Below are 13,048 nucleotides of genomic sequence, written 5' to 3'. Positions count from 1 at the left end.
GACCCAATTGTGAACATTATTGCAAAAATTCATGTTAAATTTAAAAAAACACACAAATATGAAGACAAAGCTATTGATATGATGAAAATGAATTAGACTGAAACTTAGATTGAATATTCCATGAATGCTAAGCCCATAATTTCACTACATACTTACCCATCATCTAACTTGGGGTGTGGAGTCTGCTTGGCACCATTAAATGATTCCAGTGTTGTTATTAAGGCTCAGACTAGAAATGTAGTCCTGTGACCGGTAATGAATTAGAGCTGTGTGTTAGGATTGTATCTGAAGCCACAGAACTAATCTTGGAGTCCTACAGAAAGGTCTTACTGCAATGGGAGGCTACACACAACACATAGGCATAATAGCATTAAGGGCTTCCAAGTGCAACTTGAAAAATTGGGTATTCACTTAACTCCATGGCCTGTGCAACAGATGAGATTGCCAACAGAACGATATTCTGTTGCATTTTTCTGACCTTTCAGGATCTAAATTTTCAACCTGCATCAATAAAACTTTTGGCACTGAATTCTATTGAAATCAAAGAGCAAAATTTCTGCCTCTTGTTACATGAACAGTTCTTGCTGACGTCAATGAGAGTTGTGCATGCATAACTGAGGGAAGATTTTGGCCTGGGCCATCGACATATGAGAACTGGCACACTAGGCTCACATTAGAACTCTCTCACTGGCCTTCTGATAACATGATCTACTCATTCCTTACTGTCTCCACATTGGGATCTGAGCCTTACATCTAACACAAAAATCGAAGACAAATATACATGGAGGGTAGATGGGGTATAAGCCATGTGAGTGGGTCACTATTTAACTGCACATTTTACAAACAGATTCTGGGTCACCTCCTCTTGAAGTTTACTCAGCTTCTAATTTAGGCAGCCCATGAGATAAGCAAGGAAGGAATCATAACCTACTTCCACCTTACTGTTTGGTTTCTGCCCTTAAGATTACACTTCCTATGCTAATGTCAGTCTCCTGCTGCTGGTATAGGAGATGCTACCAACGACATTCTGTGCCTGGGGCTGAGGAGGCAGCCCAGAAAGTATCTAATGGATAAATGGATTTTTGTAAGGCAAGAGACAATGGTTTGCGGTTACAAAGTGTGTCAAGCACAGCACTGTCTTATATTTATTAATTTATTTAACCCTCAGCAACCTTACCATATAGATTTATTCTTTGGTAAATGAGAAGACTATAGTGAAGTTAAAAAACTCAACAGATCTAAGTGGTGGAGCTGGGATTTGAATCCAGGACGTCTGGCTCCAGAGGTCAGACTGTTGTTCACTCTGCTAAGTGGCCTCAGTTAAAATATAGGTATTGTTTATCATTAATTAGTTATTAGTAGAGTAATGCTTATTGATAGCCAGACAATCCCACAGAGAAAAGAACATTTACTAATAAGAGCTTGCCAAGAACATTTACATGGTCTTCATTGTTTAAAAAAGGTTTTCTTTTTTTTGAACCAGAAATTTTTTCTAATATGGGAAGTAATATTTTAATCTCCCAGACTAACCAAGTGTTGTAGTCTTGATAGTTTCAGTAGTGAGGGAGATGAATTTTGCAGTGAATTTTAGAGACAAATTTTACATACAGCACATTGAAACAATAACAAAAGTTACACAGCCCATTATCCCCTTCAGCTAATTTTTCATTTGGGTGCCTGGGTGTGTGTATAGTTTTTTATTTGTTTGTTTGCTTTCTTTTTAAAGTTAAATGTACCTAGGCTATGCTTTGGCAATGTTAGAAAGATTCTCATTACTGCTTTTCTTTTTGGTACTGGAGTTTGAACCCAGAGATGCTCTACTACTGAGTCACATCCCCTGAAAGGTCTCTGGGTTCAAACCCTAGTACCAAAAAGAAAAGCAGTAATGAGGGTTTCACTAAGTTGCTGATGCTGCCCTCAAACTTGAGACCCTCCTGCCTCAGCCTCCATAGTCACAAGGATTCCAAGCATGCACCACCCCACCCAGCCTCATAACTGCTTTTTTTCTTTGGTAAATTGTAATTTTTAAAAATTGAAAAACAAATATACAACTTGGAATGGATTTGAGGCAAATTGTGCCATAAGCAGATTTTCTTTAAGTGACTAAACAAAGTTTAAAAAGCAAGTAACAATAAAAGAAAATGTTTCTGGTACAAGACCAGCAGTACAAAAAAATAGTGTATGAGTACCAGGATAATCCACCTGATTTGCAACAGTGCAACTCTCAAGTGCACATTGTTGACTATCCTCAGTCAATGCAACATGCTGGTAATTCCTAAAAAAAATTATTTTTTAAAAAGACATAACCCACATGTTCCCTCATTTGACCAGCTCCATCTAAAGTTTGGATGTACAGAAGGGCTTACATATATCCAGAGTAAGCCACATGCAACATGTTACTTGATCAATTTTTCTAAAATAAGGTTTCAGAACAATGAGAGTAAGATAAGGGAAGAAAAAAAGGAGGAATGAAATCCTAATTACTATACAGGCATTTTTTTTTGACAGTAGGGGAAACCTTTTATAGACAAATTACAGACAAAGAAAAGGCAAATAAACAATTTTGTACAAGAAATTTAACACATCCTGCACAATGTCTTCACTGTGCTGTCATCATTTGTATAAACTCTTCAGAGTTTACTTGACCATCACCATCAACACCTGCTTCCCTGATCAGTTCATCAACATCTTCATCTGTTAACTTCTCTCCAAGTTTTATCTTTGCGCTGCGAAGCTCTGCTGCACCAATACAGCCATTGCCCTCCTTATCAAACACACAGAATGCTTCTCTGATTTCTTCTTCACTGTTTGTCTTTCATTTTTCTTGCCATCATTGTCAGAAATTCAGGGAATTAAGTTATGCCATTACCATCAGCATCACTTCATTAATCATGTCCTCTAACTCTGCTTCTGTGGGATTCTGCGTAAGAGAACTCATTACAGTTCCTAATTCCTTTGTTGTTATAGTTCTATCACCATCCTTGTCAAATAGTGAAAAAGTTTCTTTGAATTCTGCAGTCTGCTCTTCAGTCAGTTGGTCAGTAGCGCTGCAAGCACTACCGGTTTCCAAGACCTGACTATACAACCACTTTTGTGGCTTTCTTGCTCCACTCTGACTCTCATAGCTGCTTTTGAATTTGGGTGGTAGCCATTTTCTCCTTTATAGGAGCATATCTACAAATACATATAACTTTATATATAAATATTCACTCTATATGGAGGTTCAAGAGACAAAGCTGCAACCAGAAGGTGGAACCATCTTGCTCCAAATCTTACTGGCAAGAGTGGAAAGAACATGATCTTTGTCTAAGAACTAATTCAATCTCTGTAGAGGAATTTCCAGCTCTGGCTTGGTTTTTGTGTTACCCAGGGTGCACCTTCAGGAGGCTGGTGGCTCAGCAGTAAACCTGCTTCTAATGTGGGACCCCTCATGGTCTGACTTAAGTAGGAATCCCTTACTTTGTCCTCCTGCACTCTGATCCCATCTTTCTCTGTAGCTCAGCATGATCTTATCTTGCAGACATTGCTCATGGCATCAGGCAAGTGAGAGGCAGTAGATTCTAGGGAGACATCAACTTTTACTGCTTCCCATGATGCAAGGAAATCAAGAAAGGGAGCATGAGAGAAGGGCAGTGGGGGTATTATTTTAGCAATCCTGAATTTGAGAAGATGGTAAATTTCAAGTCTTTGGTTGAGTGAGGAATATGATTTGTCTATGATGACATGACTCATGAATAACAGAGCAAGAACAAGAATCCAGGGTATTTAACCCCCAAATCCTACTCCCTTCATTCCAAACATCCTAAAACACAGAATAGGGCCAGAAGCTTAAAAAACTTCCACATATGAGACATATGTAAAACATAGGACCCTTCACTTTCTGAGTCTGTTTTATTTGGGCTTGTGTTTCTTAAACTTCTATCCCATTGACAGGACATGCAACACATCACATCAGAAATAACATAGAAGAGACAACGTGCTGCTTCATTGTCCCTTAAAAATATGTCCAAATTCCAATTAAATTTTATAGTTCTTATATATTTTCACTACTTTTTTGTTTAGTTTTTCTTTTTTTAAGTTTTTTGAATTGATGCATTATAATTGTACACAAAAGTGGGCTTCATTGTTACACATGTGTATGTGAACATAACATAATCTGGTCAATTTCATTCCTCAATCCTTTCCCTTCCTCCACCCAGTCCCTCCTCCTCTGGTCCCTTTCCTCTACTCTACTGGTCTCCTTTCTATTTTTATGAGATCTGCCCCTCCTTTTCCACCTAGCTTCCACACATGTAAAATAGACCCGTCACTTTCTGAGTCTTGTTTTATTTCACTTAACATAGTATTCTCTCAGTTCCACCCATTTTCTTGTATATTTGTCTCTATTTCTGTAGAATCCCTTTTGGAGAACATTTTCTGAGCTTGTTTTAACAATTTCAGAGTCAATCTATAAGACTCATCTTGGGCTTCTTTACCTAATGCAGAATTTATCTGTTATTCCACAATAATGGTCATCAGCTTCTATTTACATCCTTCCCAAGTTGGTGCACCTTTTGTCTCACAGTGTCTACTATATAATGATTAAATAGTTCTAGTTACTAAAATATGTATATATTATACTAAAAACCTGTCTCTCAAGAACTTTGAGTCCCTAGATCTAGTTTTACTTTCTAGAACAGAGATTTCAGACTGAGGTTTCATGGGTATCTCTTTCAAAACTGTGTTTTGTTTAGGCTCATTTTAAAAAATAATGAGTCATTATTGAAGAAATTGAATGATTTCACATAAAAAAGGGTTTCTGGCTCTTGTTGAAAAAGAAGGTCCTTGCAATGCTGCACCCACATTCCTATAGGGCAGGGCTTAGCTGGAAGTGGGTGGGTGCTGCCTTCTTTAGATGGACCATAAGTTCTCCTGTTCTCCACAGCCCTCCACTCCCTAGGGGTATCCACATCTTGAGGCTGAGTGTTACTTATTATTTATTATCATGCACACAGTGTTGTTTTTCTAGCATCTAGTTAGCTTCACTCCCTTATGTTACCTTTCTGAGTCCTAGAGGAGTGTATTACATTAGTGACCCCTGAAATTAGGCAGCCTGGAACAAATTGCTTTATCTTCTACATGAAATACTTTTTAAAATCTACTCTGTTTTCAGTTCTCTTTTTCTAGGTACAAAGCTTTAGTTCCTTCTCTGGACTCTCTGTGGGCACCTTTTGAGACAAGGTACCCAGAATCGAACACAGTGATGGAGAACTAGAACTATTATTATCCTTTTCAAAGTTAAAGGTGTCTTTGGAATCTGTAAGTTGTGTGTGCAAGAAGTAGGGTAGACATTGCCTATTTTGTTTGCAATAACATCTTCTTTCTTCTGGATATAGTTCTCTCCTCTTCTCTGAGACCTATTCCTGGTCAGGCCTACTCTGGAAACTGCTAACTGCTATGAGACCCTCTCTCCTTGACCAGAAGGCTATTCAAGCCACAACAGAGTTTTTCTGAGGACTTTTGTAGCTGGAGCTTGCAATTTGGTTTTCTAAGACTGTGAGGATATAAATCTGAAGCTACAGATCAGCCTCCCAGCTTGTTAGAAATGCTGGTCAGAAAAAACTACCACATAGAGAGAAGTGGAGAGAAGAGTTTCAAGGACAAATACCCAGTAGCATCATGAAAGTCTCTGGTACCAGTCATATCTTGGGCTATTCTTTCTACATTTTGGTTATTTAAGTCAGTGTATTCCCTTTCTTTCTTTTCCCTCTTTCTCCCTATTCTTTCTCCCCCTTTTTCATTCTCTCCTTCTTTTCTTCCTTTCCTCCCTCACTTATTTTCATTTTCTTGATAAAAATTTTCTTTTGCTAATGCAAATTGTCTTTCTCCAGCTGGCACCCAAGCAACAAATTCTAGGTAACATATTGGGAGCCTCTCAGGTGACATGACTATATGAACAATGGCTATCTGGTTAAAAGAGCAACTCATCCCTCAATGGGGTAGGCCATTCATTTCCTATGATTTCTACAACCACAGAAATTAGTTCAGGGCAACATATTTTGGGGAAATAATTGTATACTAAAGTGACTTCAACTATGTTTTCTTAATCTTTATATTTAGCATATACTAAGTTAACAGTAAACAAGGTTTCAGTTTGATTGGCTGGGATTTTGAGGTACATGTCTAGTCATGCCATGGTCCCAGAGTATATATTAATCACCTCAATCCTTGCATCTTCAGGTTCTGCCTCATACTTTTTCAAAGACCTACAAAAACCTTCAAGACAGTTTATTGCATTTTGGGAAAGTGATTTTAAGCTTACCCTGAGGCCAGGAAACATACATTTAGGTAGATATTAATGAAGAGAAGGACAGCACTGTTTGCTTCCGACTCTGCTTCCATGGAGTGTATCCATGATCCCTGAGTTTGATTTCCAGTCCAGACCTGTCTTGTGGTTAGGGAGGGAAGACAGTGGTGGCAGCCCCCTTCAATGGCTGTCCTCTACACCACTTCTCCCATCACACAAAGGTCCTGAGGCTAGAAAGACTGATTTGAAGAGGAGAACTTGCTTAAGGTTGGCCTCATCACAGGCTGGCCTTCCTGGATAAATGGCCAACCCATGATTTTAATTTATTGGGTGACTAATAACCTTTTGGGTTTGAATAGGTCACCATCCTTCTCCAGGCTCGTGGTAAATGAACAAATACTTGCAGCATTTCCCTGAGTTGGAGTCAATGATGGGTCTCTGTGTGTATGTATGTATTTGGAGATTATCATGTTCTTTCAATAATAAATGAGAACACCGTGCTCTAGGTTTGAAATATTTACAGCTCTTTGCAATTTAATTAGAAACAAGAATCCTAAGATAAATGAGTGTGTGTGTCTAGGTAGATAAATGCACTCAAGTCATAGGAGAGATGACACTTTTGAAAATTTTCACATTTAGAAATATGTAAATGTATGTAGAAAGTTGTGAAGCTTCACTAACTCAGTAAAAATAACTTTCTGTATTATGCTTCTTTGCTCATCCCCAAGTTGGAATTTTTTCTATGCATGTTTCCATTTCCAGTTTTTTATATTTCAAGAATCAGAAAAACAATGATTTTATGGGTAATATAAGAACACAATTTTTTTTCTAAACAAAAGGAAAAGTGACTTTAGATCACTAAAAAAATCAATTTCCTGATATATTTTATTTCTAATAACTTTTTAATACCACAACAATTTGCAAAGGAAACTTAAACCTCCCAATTTATATACACCTATGTATAACCAGCCAGACTGCGGCACACCTATGTATAACCAATCACCTCTGATTTATGAGCTTAGTACTGTTTTATAATAGTAATTGTAATTTGGGCCTCTTTATCACAAATCTCTTTTTACCATCATGAATTAAAAAAAAATTTCTGGCTGAGATTAGAGGTACATTCTGTAGTCATGCAATAAATCAAACATAACCAGATCTTACTGGAAGTAATGACTCAATACCAATTTCCCCTAACCTATGTGATAGCATAGACCCAAACCATGGTTACTGTTGACGTCAGCGATATTAATTGGCTAATGTCTAACATGTCTGTTTAACGTGGACTTGAGAAATCATCCTGAGGCAGCTCATTTAAAATATTGACTAATATGGCTTTGCTTTGCTAACAGTCTGAGCAAATTGGTTTTCCTTTGTTATATATTAGTACCTGGAACACTGCTTGGTTAGCATTAACTGACTGTTGTCAACCCTACTCATTTATAAATGTTAAGCATAAAAAATATATATGTGAAATAAATAGAAACCCATTCAGAGGACTGAATCCAAAAGTTAAAAGCACAGAAGGAGCAGCAGCAAAGCAAATTCCCAAAGTCTTTTCTGATTTTATTCTCTTAAAAGCTAGTGACTTCTAACAAATACATGTCTAGTTTTTAGTTATGCCCCTTAATAATTCATTTCTATGACTTTGAATGGTAACTGCAAACAAATAAGGAATAACAGGTCTTTATAGAGAATATATTATTACTGCAGAATTCTTCTAGGTGAAGTAGCCCTGTCTTGCTTCATCCCCATTTCCATCCCTCAGGCTACTTTTTCTCCAAAATTCATACTCTTATATCTGTCCAAACTGATGAAACAAACAAACAAACAAACAAAAAAACCTACAGGAACTTAAAATGGGAGCAAACAAGCTAACAATGAACTACTATATCCCTTGACATTTATAAGCCTTTTCTCTCTGGCTAATGTAATTTTCCAGTCAGAAATGGGGAAGCCTTTCTTGAGGTTATGTCAGTACAAATGGTTGTAGAGGAGCCCGGAGACTCCATTTCATTCTTTGTAAGAGTCAGAAAAGAGTGATTGCTTCCTTGGCTTTGTGGCCCTGCTCATTCCTTAAGTGGTTGAGTAAAACACAACAAGACGTCTCAGGAGGGGAGCTCTCTAATGGGTTTCCTGTGATCCAGTGCCCCCGGGGCCCTCCCCTCCCAGCAGGTCTCCATGGCAATGCCACACTCTTCAGTCTCTCTCTGAATCTTTTGTGATAGTGACGCCAACTTCTCATTTATAAAATTAATGCACTGTAGTTCAGCCTCACGGTTGCTAATAAAAGACCACCTCCCGTGGTATATACAAGGGAAGAAGTGATGCACTTACAGTAGTGTAAAAGGTGGCGTCTGGGGTTAGTTCTCCTTTAAATCAGCAGGACTGATGCTTATTCAACAATGTAGGTATGACCTACTAAGCAATAAGAAAAGCCTTGCAAGTTTTATTTTTCATTTTCCCCCTACCCTCTGACTCGAGATATATTATCTGTCAGCACATTTATCCAGAAGTCAGATAGCTCATTTGAGACCATTGGGACAAAATGGAGATGCCCCCAGAGAAGTTCATATTCACCCATCTTTAAATTGAAATGGTGTAAGGGAGTCCATATGAGGCATTTGGTATGGGACAAGTAACCTTTACATAACTCTGAGCATGGAGATGGAGCTAGTTGTATTCTCATCCATTCTGTTATACTTCCTCTATCTAGAACTTCCTTCCCTGAAGTGGTTAATACAATTGGTACGATCAATTATTGACCAGATTTTTGAGGGGAAAAGATTTATTTTGTTGGGTTATGCCAAATAAGCTTGTGCATATTTTTCTTAATAGTATCCTTATCCTGCCCTGCTCTGCTCTGAATGAAATATATTGCATCTGGTCAAACTTACAGTGAATAACAACCCTGAGCTATGCTCCAGGAGGTATGGGCGAGATGGTAAGACTACAGTGTCATCTCTCTAGTTAAAGGCAGGTAAGCAGTATGGAAGACTTGTGCATGGCATGGTTGATCAAGTTTTTTTTCTTTCAAACAACTTGTTTCACATCCAGTTGAAACATGACCTCTTCTTAAAGATTCTGAAGTTCATTTGTGGCTTGATTATCAAGAAGGGTTTCAACATTTAATTGCTTTGAAGCAAAGTGATATAACATGATCAGATATCTTTGGAGTCCATGTCCCATGTTTTTCTTCCAAGCTTGTTAATAAAAGTGGTGTATATCTTGAGTATGAGACTCCAGTGCTTTACACAAAACTAGGGAATAAAAACATTGTATTATTTTCATATTGTTGTTGTTGAAACAAATTGCTGCAAATTTAAAAGAACACAAAAAATATATCATCTTCAATTCCGTAGGTCAGTAGTCTACATTGATTTCATTGTACTACCCTGGGCTGAGATCAAAGTGTTGGGAGGCTGTGTTCCTTCTAGGGGCTCAAGGAAGCATCTTTGTCCTTGCCTATTACCGTGTTGACAGGCTGCTGGCATTCCTTGGCCGTCGGTCCTCGTCCATGTTCAAGGCCCGCAGCAGCTGATCATCAGTCTGACAGTGACTCCTCTTCTGCCTCCCATTTCCATTTTTGAGAACCTTTTGATTACACTGGGGCCACTTGACTTGGATCATCTAGGACAGTCTTCCTATTTAAGTACAGCTAAACAGCAATGGCAATTCCACTTCAAACTTAATTTTCATATAAGGTAATTTGTTTTTGTAGTTTGCACAGAACATATTGACAGATGACAGGGATTAGGATGTAAGCATTTTTGAATGGCCATTCTTCTGCCTCCTTCCTAAACAGAAGAATTTCAAGAATTTTGATGTATCTCTGAAAGTTTCTGATTCACACCATAAAATGAGAACTGCTTAGTCAATGTTTTCATTATTTCAGAGTGGGATAGACTTTATTCTTGAGTATAGGTGTCATGACTTGAATACTGTGAAGGAGGAATTCTGGGATAAGTGGTTCTATGTTCATTGTAAGACGTAGACATGGGATTGACTCTTGGCATTCTGAAGTGTTTCCATTTTCCCTCGAAAAGAACGCAGATGCTGCAGAATGGCTCTTCAGATTAGGAAATAGAATAGTTCATCAATAGCAGTTTTCATGAGAGAAAAACCTGATAGAAAAGGAATAGCACAAATAAACATTAAGTCCTGCTTGGTTTCTGTTATGGGTGTATTATGAGTTGAACATTTCTGTGTGGGACGAAAAGTGCCCACCTGACAAAGCTACTTGACAGTTTAATTTCATGTTTTTTCTTTTTCATCAGGGAGATCTCTGGAAATGGGGAAGAACTTCTTAAAGTAGCTCTGCAAGTTCACTGTGGATCGAGTCTCTGATTTCCACTGTGGTCCTTCTGTAAGTATGCCACTGTCCTTACTCTCTGTGATATACTGGAACATTTTGGGGAAATTGGTCCACGGATATCAAGCTGTCAGCATATGCTAATACAGGGATTTTTAAAGGTCGTTAAGAAAATAATGAACACCTTTGAAAAAATTTAAATAGCTGAAAAGGGTGTCTTCCAATCCTGATTACAGCATTAATTTCCAGAAAAAAATATTTTTCCTGAATATTATTTTAGAAATATCAATTTCCTAAGCATTTTTAAATTTTTTTTGTTTTAGTTATACATGACAGTAGAAGCACTTTGATACATCATATATAATGGAGTATAATTTCTCATTCTTTTGTTTACACATGGTGTAGAATCCCACCAGTCCTATAGTTATATATGTATAAAGTTTTTTGAGTTCTTTAAGATAATGATGTCTGAATCATTCTAGTATCCTTCCTACTCCCATATCCCACTTCTCTCCCTTCACTCCCTTCTAGGTAATCTAAAGTAACTCTATTCTTCCCTAGCTCTCTGCCCCTCCCCCCACCATTGTGAATTAGCACATTATCAGAGAAAACATTTGGCTTTTGGTTTTTTGGGATTGGGTTTCACTTAGCATGATATTCTCCAGCTGCATCCATTTATTGGCAAATGCCATAATTTCATTCTTCTTTAAGGATGAATAATATTCCATCATTCATATATATATATATATATATATATATATATATATATATATATATATATCTTTTTAACATATATATATATATATATTGAATATATATATATTTTAAAAAGGAATATATATATATATATTTTAAAAAGGAATATATATATATATTTTAAAAAGGAATATATATATATATTCCTTTTTTAATCCATTCATCTGTTGAAGGGTACCTAGATTGATTCCATAGTTTATCTATTGTGAATTGAGCTGCTATAAACATTGATGTAGCTACATAACTGTAATATGGTAATTTTAAGTTTTTTGGGTATAAACCGAGAAGTGAGATAGCTGTGCCAAATGGTGGTTCCATTCCAAGTTTTCTTAGGAATCTCAATATTACTATCCATAATGGTTACACCAATTTTCATTCCCACTAGCAATGTATGAGTATCCCTTTTCCCCCACATTCTTGCCAACATTTATCGTTGTCTGTATTCTTGATAATTTTGAATGGAGTGAGATGAAATCTTAGAGTAGTTTGATTTACATTCCTCTAATTGCTTAAAATGTTGACCATTTTTTCATTTATTTGTTGATCAATTGTATTTCTTTTTCTGTGTGTGTGTGAAGTGCCTGTTCTGTTCCTTAACCCATTTATTGATTGGGTTATTTGGGTTTTGGTGTAAAGTTTTTTGAGTTCTTTATGTATGCTGGAGATGAATGCTCTAAATGAGGTGCATGTGGTAAAAAGTTTCTCCCATTCTGTAGGCTCTCTTTTCACATTATTCATTATTTCCTTTCCTGAGAAGAAGCTTTTCAGTTTGAATCCATTTTATTTATTGATTCTTGATTTTACTTCTTGCACTTTAGGAGTCTTGTTAAGGAAGTCAGATCCTAAGCCAACATGGTGAAGATTTGGCCCTACTTTTTCTTCTATTGGGCACAGGGTATCTGGTCTAGTGCCTAAGTCTTTGATACACTTTTAGTTAAATTTCCTGCAGGGTGAGAGGGATTTAATTTTATTTTGCTATGTGTGTATTTCCAATTTTCTCAGCACTATTTATTAAATAGGCTATCTTTTCTCCAGTGAATTTTTTTTGGTGCCTTTCTCTAGTACGAGATAGCCGTATTTATGTGGATTTGTCTCTGTGACTTCTATTTTGTATAGTTCGTCTATGTGTCTGTTTTGGTGCCAACACCATGATGTTTTTGTTAATATGGCTCTATAGTATAGTTTAAGGTCTGATATTGTGATGCCTCCTGCTTCACTTTTCTTGCTAAGGATTGCTTTGGCTATTCTGTTTTTTATTTTTACAAATGAATTTCATGATTGCTTTTGCTAGTTCTATGAAGAACATAGTTGGGATTTTAATTGGAATGGCATTAAATTTATATAATGGTAGTATGGCCATTTTGACAATATTAATTCTGCCTATTCAAAAGCATGAGAGATCGTTCCATCTTCTAAGGTCTTCTTCAATTTCTTTCTTTTGTGTTCTGTAATTTTCATTGTAGAGGTCTTTTACCTCTTTTATTAGATTGATTCCCAAGTTTTTTTTTCTTTAAGCTATTGTGAATGAGGTAGCTTTCCTAATTTCTCTTTCAGTAGATTCATCACTGTTGTATAGGAACTCATTTGATTTATGGGTGTTGATTTTATAACTTGCTTCTTTGCTGAGTTCATTTATGATTTTTAGAAGTTTTCTGGAGGATTTTTTGGCTCTTCTAAATATAGGACTATGTCAT

At 36.8% G+C, this 13,048-nt stretch overlaps 1 pseudogene across 1 annotated transcript; it reads right to left on the bottom strand.

Annotated features, from left to right (window-relative positions):
- Window positions 1–2,599: 2,599 nt before the first annotated feature.
- Window positions 2,600–9,916, bottom strand: LOC308652292 (calmodulin-like; annotated as a pseudogene). The gene is made up of 2 exons: window positions 9,759–9,916; window positions 2,600–3,158 (listed from the first exon to the last, which is right to left on the bottom strand). The product of its transcript is annotated as a calmodulin-like (transcript).
- Window positions 9,917–13,048: the final 3,132 nt, after the last annotated feature.

Source organism: Spermophilus citellus (genome assembly GCF_964194105.1).
Source record: "Spermophilus citellus genome assembly, chromosome: 6".
NCBI classification, from domain to species: domain Eukaryota; kingdom Metazoa; phylum Chordata; class Mammalia; order Rodentia; family Sciuridae; genus Spermophilus; species Spermophilus citellus.
This window is presented reverse-complemented; position numbering and strand designations above follow the sequence as displayed.